This window comes from Drosophila gunungcola, unplaced genomic scaffold (assembly GCF_025200985.1).
Source record: "Drosophila gunungcola strain Sukarami unplaced genomic scaffold, Dgunungcola_SK_2 000001F, whole genome shotgun sequence".
Classification (NCBI taxonomy): Eukaryota; Metazoa; Arthropoda; class Insecta; order Diptera; family Drosophilidae; genus Drosophila; species Drosophila gunungcola.
The window spans coordinates 1,667,016-1,673,015 of NW_026453197.1; the positions used below are offsets into that span (position 1 = coordinate 1,667,016).

Below are 6,000 nucleotides of genomic sequence, written 5' to 3' on the forward strand. Positions count from 1 at the left end.
GCCGCAAACGCAGCTGCGCATGGTCAGTGGACCATCCATCCATCCATCCATCCATCTATCCATCCATCGGACTAGTCCCGGACGTGAGCTGTCGTCCAGCCAAATGCAACCGCAGTACACTCGGAAAAAGTTCTTGGACTTGTGTTGTTACATCACCCTTGGAGCTAAAAGCAAGCTCCCAAAAGATCCGACTCACATTTCTCAAAATAAATTGGCATCGGCCCAGAACAATGTTAAAGAATTCGGAATGGTTTTAATTTTATTTTAAATAAAAAAAAATTTATTACCAATTTTAGACAATAAGATTTCAAAGTCCTAGAAATATTTCGCAAAAAATAAACTCAACACATTTAAATTACAAGCCACTTTACCAACAGAAACCAATTCAACTTATTTAAACCCAATATTATACAATAAAATATATTTATTACCATAAAATATTTTGTAAAATAAAAGCACAAATCATTGAATTGAAGGATCACTATTTTTAAAAAATTTGTATTGACCTAATAACTCCACCTAAACATGAATATAAAATTGTTCTTCCTGTACATTTCAATGACAATTTTTAACTATATTTTATTTTATTTTTATTTTAGCTAAAAATTCCTTCTGTTTATATTATATTTGGTACTTTAAAGCAAGGCTTTAAATTTTATTCTCGTTAATGTTCCATATTTAAGGTTACTTTAATTCCAAGTGCAGAAATATCATGAGCGATTGCTCCAACGGCAGCAGCAGATCCAAAACCTACAATTAACAAAGGCAGCAGCAAAATCAACAGCTACAGCAGCCTAAACTTAATTTCTTGAGTTTTTCCACTTGAAAAACTATGTAATTTAGTACTTGAACAAGAGGCAGGCGAAGTGTTAAAGGAGGGCGGTAGCGGAGGTGGAACAAAGTTTCACAAAAAAAAAAAAAAAGGTAACTGGAGGAGTGCGTCATCGTCATCATTGTGATCATCATCGTCGGCTTGGACAACTCAATCAGCGGATAAATTTCTGCGTCTGCATTTTGTGTGTGACATGAAGTGTGCCCAATAATGAGCAATTAACGCTTACAGCCCACTTTTTTCTTTTTTTTTGATGAAACACCATCCTAGCCGGCAACACCATCAGCTGTTGGTACTCCATGGCTTTTTGATTGCCAAACGGTAGTTTTTTCCTATCACACACTTCACTACACGAGTGTATATTCCGCAGTCCATAGCCAAATGAATTGATGTGTGGAATCTCTAGCTCCATCTCGTTTCAACTCCCAAATGATGGAGGCGCGGCGGGTAGAAAGCAATTTTGTAGCGCCTTTTATCTGGCACCGCCAAGTCTTCAACACCTCTCGAGTGCGCCGCGAAGAAAACACGAAGGGGAAAAAAACAAACCGAAAAAAATAACTAAAAACTCGCTGTAATAAGAAGTTGGTTAAAAACAGTAATAATAATAAAGAAAATCACCAAATCATCATCAACATCATCATCAGCATCCACGATCGCCGGCATCAAACGATGAATCGATTTAGACATCGTTTTTGGACTTGTGGGATGCCTGCATCGACGAGCGAGGAAATAAAACGATCGGGGAGTGCGAGGGGTGTTCTTGAAGTATGAGTCCTGAACGGGAAAAATATATATATGAAATATTTTTACTGGCATAACACAAAACATATATATATATATATATATATATCAATATATATATCAAAAAGAATCACAACCATTTTTTATGAATAAAAATTTTGATTGTTAGGGTAAAAAAAAAATTTTAATTTTATGACTTATACCAAAAATAATCATATATATTAATAATTAGAATTATATAATAATGATAAATAGAGAAATTTGTTTTCATTTAAAATACTTATGAATTGTTTTGAATAAGATACGCTTTAAACAAAAGAATCATTTAGCCTGAAATAAATTGATGAAAATTAATTAAGTGTGTTTTAGTGAATGGTATTATTTTCTGTATAAACAGATTATGGTTTTCCTTGCCTTTTAAGTACTGCAGGCATTAGGTAATTGCTAATCCTCATCGACTTTTATTTTAGTTACAGTTCGATTTAGTTTTTCACATCGATTTATGTATACAATCCCAATAGTTTAAATGTAATCTTCCGCAAGCCTTCGTGCGAAATTAAAAAAAAAAACAAAAAACAAGTTTGTTGCCTAAGTTGTTTGTTTTTCTTTTTTTAGTTATATGGATAAGTAGCTTGCAAGCTGGGCCGCCACTTAATTTGATGGGGGAGGAAAGAAGCCGACAGGCAGACGAGGCTGCTGGTGAGATGTAATTAATGCTGAACAACTTCATCTTGATGGGCTGTTAATTAAAGTCGTCCGTTGCCCACTGCGTCGACAACTTAAGCCGCTTAGAGCGAAAACGCCGGCGTGACTATGAAATCGCCAAATAAAAAATAAGCAATACTGGAAATTGGAAACGTCGCAGAATCTGTCATTGTTCGCGAAAGAAGAGCTTGAAGCGAAGTGGCATGGAATGGAAGGAATATGGAGAAAGTATGTCAAAGTCATTGGAGTTCTGGGCCCGATCTCTAATTGGCCACCGACATCTTTTTCGGAGGCCACTTCTGGGCATTGGGCATTGGGCTTTGAACCAATTGGCCATTGTTCGCGGAGGCCACCGGGCCACCGGCTTAGCAACGCTCCAGTGACACAGATATTAGCGTGATTGGCACGAAATTCGTTTTGGGCCACGACCGATTCGAGAAACCACACGGCGGCTCATTGCAAAAGTCGAGAGCGGAGAAACTATCAGCCAACTGGCTTGGCCCAGAAAAACCGCAATGCAAACTACCCAGTGGCACTGGCTGCATGCAATCGCAACTAAATCTAAACCCTCAAATCACATTCACAGACTGCAGCCGGTGTCGATCCTCTGATCCTTTTCATTTTCAGCCAATAAGTGCTGCCCACCAGCTGCTGGTATTGCCAACCGCAAATTATGAACAAATGAATTGGCGAGTGAAACAGATAAGTGCCAAAAGCTGTTGGCAAAAAAAAAGGGTTTTGCGGCAAGACCCCTATAATATATGGCATGCACCCTTGACCGCAAGGCCAACAGATTGCAAATTGCGGGCTAGAGTCGGCTAGAAACGAAGGATATCAGTATTTAATGTACGTGGGTGCCAAGTAGTACAACAAAGCAAATGGTTACGGTACTAAATCAACTAAACTGTTGTGGGTTTTGAAAAATTAGAACTCCTCTTCAGACTGCAGCTTTATACTCTATTTGTGCATGAACTTAAAACAGAAGCCAGAAATTATTACCTTTTAAAAAAGAGATTTTATATTGCTAGTAAAGTCAATAATTTTAAAAATTTTCGGGTTAATTGTGATTTTAAAGTCTTCAAAAAGCCTTCATTATTTATACATCAAATATTTTATGCTTTTCTTTTCTTGCACCAAATGTAAATTCGAATGTCTTAAATTCATATTTTTATATGTTCCTGCCCTAACAGTGTAATGTTGTGAAAATAGCATTTAATTTCAAACATATTGAAGTTCGCAGTTAATCTAAGCTATTTTTAATTTGACAAAAAAACAATCATATAAAGTCATGTAAAAGACTATTTAATAAGACAAATCAGAAGCAGAAATCGGATAACAGTTCTTAAATTTGTAATTAAATAATTAATTATTTAATTTTTACATGTAACTTTCTTGGAAGATTTTAATTAAAGAATTAAAATAATTAGTGGCTATGCATATTTTGAATTTATTCATCTGAAGGCTATTTCAAAGCTAATTTAATTTTTAACAATTGCTTAAAGTCTTTTCATCAATTGAAGTTTGAATTTTTGTTACACCAAAATTAAGAACAATGAATATGATTCGGATTAATTCACCCTTTATTATTCATTAACACTAAGGCGCAATCTACCCAGCGTAATCTGTGACAATATTATTGGAGAATTTCCGTTGTTTCCCCCAATCGGCTGTTCCCTGCAACCATAAATTAAATATTCACAGTTCATTCCTAATGAAGTGACAACAGCCATAACTAAGTGGGCGTTGAGGATTTTTATTTGATTTTATTGTTTCTGCCGAACGTGCCAAAAGCTAACAGTTAATCTGGGGCCACAGTGCCTCCCCTCGGGGGCATGGCCATGGCAAATTAAATCAAATGAAAAGTCAAACCCATAAACACATGCTACGCGGCAGTGAAGCACCCACACGAAGCCAGTCTTCCGTTTTCCACCCTCAGTAGGAAAGTTGCGAGTTTCGAGTTTCGAATTTCGAGGGTTGCTGCTAAACACACCCAGAAAGGCCAGAAACAATTGCGATACATATACATTTTGGCTAAATTTATGCACCCCTTTGCACCTTACACTTGTCATTTTTTACGGCCCATCGAAACGAGGGGGGGTGCCCAGTGGTAAAAAGCAGTAGTAATTTGAGCGGATCAGGCCGACTGCTGATACTCCCAGGCTATGCCACTAATGCCTCTAAATGACCTCAAATCCGCTCATCGATATATCACTTGATTTTAGTGTCGGATTCAATTTGGCAGAACTCCGTTTATTTCGAACAGCTGTGCGCTGATTTGTGGGGATTTTCCAGGGATTTGGGCAAAGTAATGATCTCATTTAGCTACTCCTTCTGTTGATATAATAAATATAATATTTCGAGCCCATTCCCTTTCTTTACCAGCGATAATTGCTTTCATTAAAACAGCATCAGATGATCACCGAAGAAAAGAAGCAAGCCAAATGAGTGAGACATTCATATTAATGTCTAAATTACAAAGCCAACGAGAAATGCGGTAAATTTTTCAAAACCAGAAAGTAACAACCCGAAATTCGAAATATTCCTTCTTTTTTCTCTGTCGGGAAGTTGTGGGCGCAAACTGCAAAGGGAAAGAAAATGCTGATAAATGAGCAAGGTAAATGGGGAAATAATGACTGCACCTATATAGCGATTGCTCGGCCACGATTTTAGTTGAAGCCGAGATATATGGTTATATGGCCGTGGTAAAAAATAGTTCTACGAAGCCGCCAATCTGATTGATGAACGTACATTAGGGCAGTAGTAAGTGTAAGTGCGAGCAGGGGTCGAAAAGTGTTAAAAAATGGTGAGTGATGATGCGCTCTAATTGCACGCATAATCAACTGTCAGTGCATCGATGCAATCACCCAAAGTGCTGCCTCTCGGGTCCCGCAATTAAATGGAGTCTTCTCAACTATCCATCCATCGCGTGTTTGGAAATCCTCAGTATCCACATCTCTGCATCTCTAACATTTTCGTAGATAAGTGCTGGCGATAACTCGGCGTAGACGTCGGAATGTCTGACTCAGATGGAGAACCAAAAATCAAGATCGATATCCAATCTCTCACATTTATGCGCCGCTAATTTCGGATTTTATTAAACGGTCATCGCAGCAGCAGCAGCAGCAGCGGCGGCGCATATAAAAATCGGTATTCCTACTCATCTTTTCTCACTCATTCCATTTTTGAATATCATCCTAAATAATTAAACATACCGGGCACGTCGTTATGGGTCTGCGGCATAGGAAAAAAAGAACACATATATATGAAGTACTCATATTTAATTTCAATTTCATGTCACAGAATTCAGCTTGCTTCTCGGCTGATGCTGCAGATAATTATTATGCCGACTGCATTAGAGTTCTTGGCTGGGAGCTCCGTTTGAAGTCCACAAACACTCCCATTGCCAATTGCAATTAAGTGAAGTGACCGGCAAAATGCGACTAGTAATCAAAAATCCTTCACGGTGCCTGGGGAAGCACAGGCATAGGTAACTACGTTTCTTAATGTCAAAGAACTTGTTTCTTAACTATTTCACAGCAATTTTGCAAAAACAACCGAGTTAATTATTGATTTGGTAAAGTGAAGGAACCAAACATTCATGGGATAGAAGCTCATGATATACGAATTCATTTACTTATTAAATAAATTGTTTTATGTTGGTATATAATAAAATAAGAAGAACTAAAGACTAATACAAAACTTCATTCATATTAATTTTAAGT

At 37.4% G+C, this 6,000-nt stretch overlaps 1 long non-coding RNA gene across 1 annotated transcript; it reads left to right on the top strand.

Moving 5' to 3' along the window:
* The first annotated feature begins 4,501 nt into the window (after positions 1-4,501).
* On the top strand, positions 4,502-5,794 carry LOC128261771 (uncharacterized). The gene is made up of 3 exons (XR_008268285.1): positions 4,502-4,583; positions 4,661-4,892; positions 5,257-5,794. It is a non-coding gene; the product is annotated as an uncharacterized LOC128261771 (long non-coding RNA).
* The last annotated feature ends 206 nt before the right edge of the window (positions 5,795-6,000 follow it).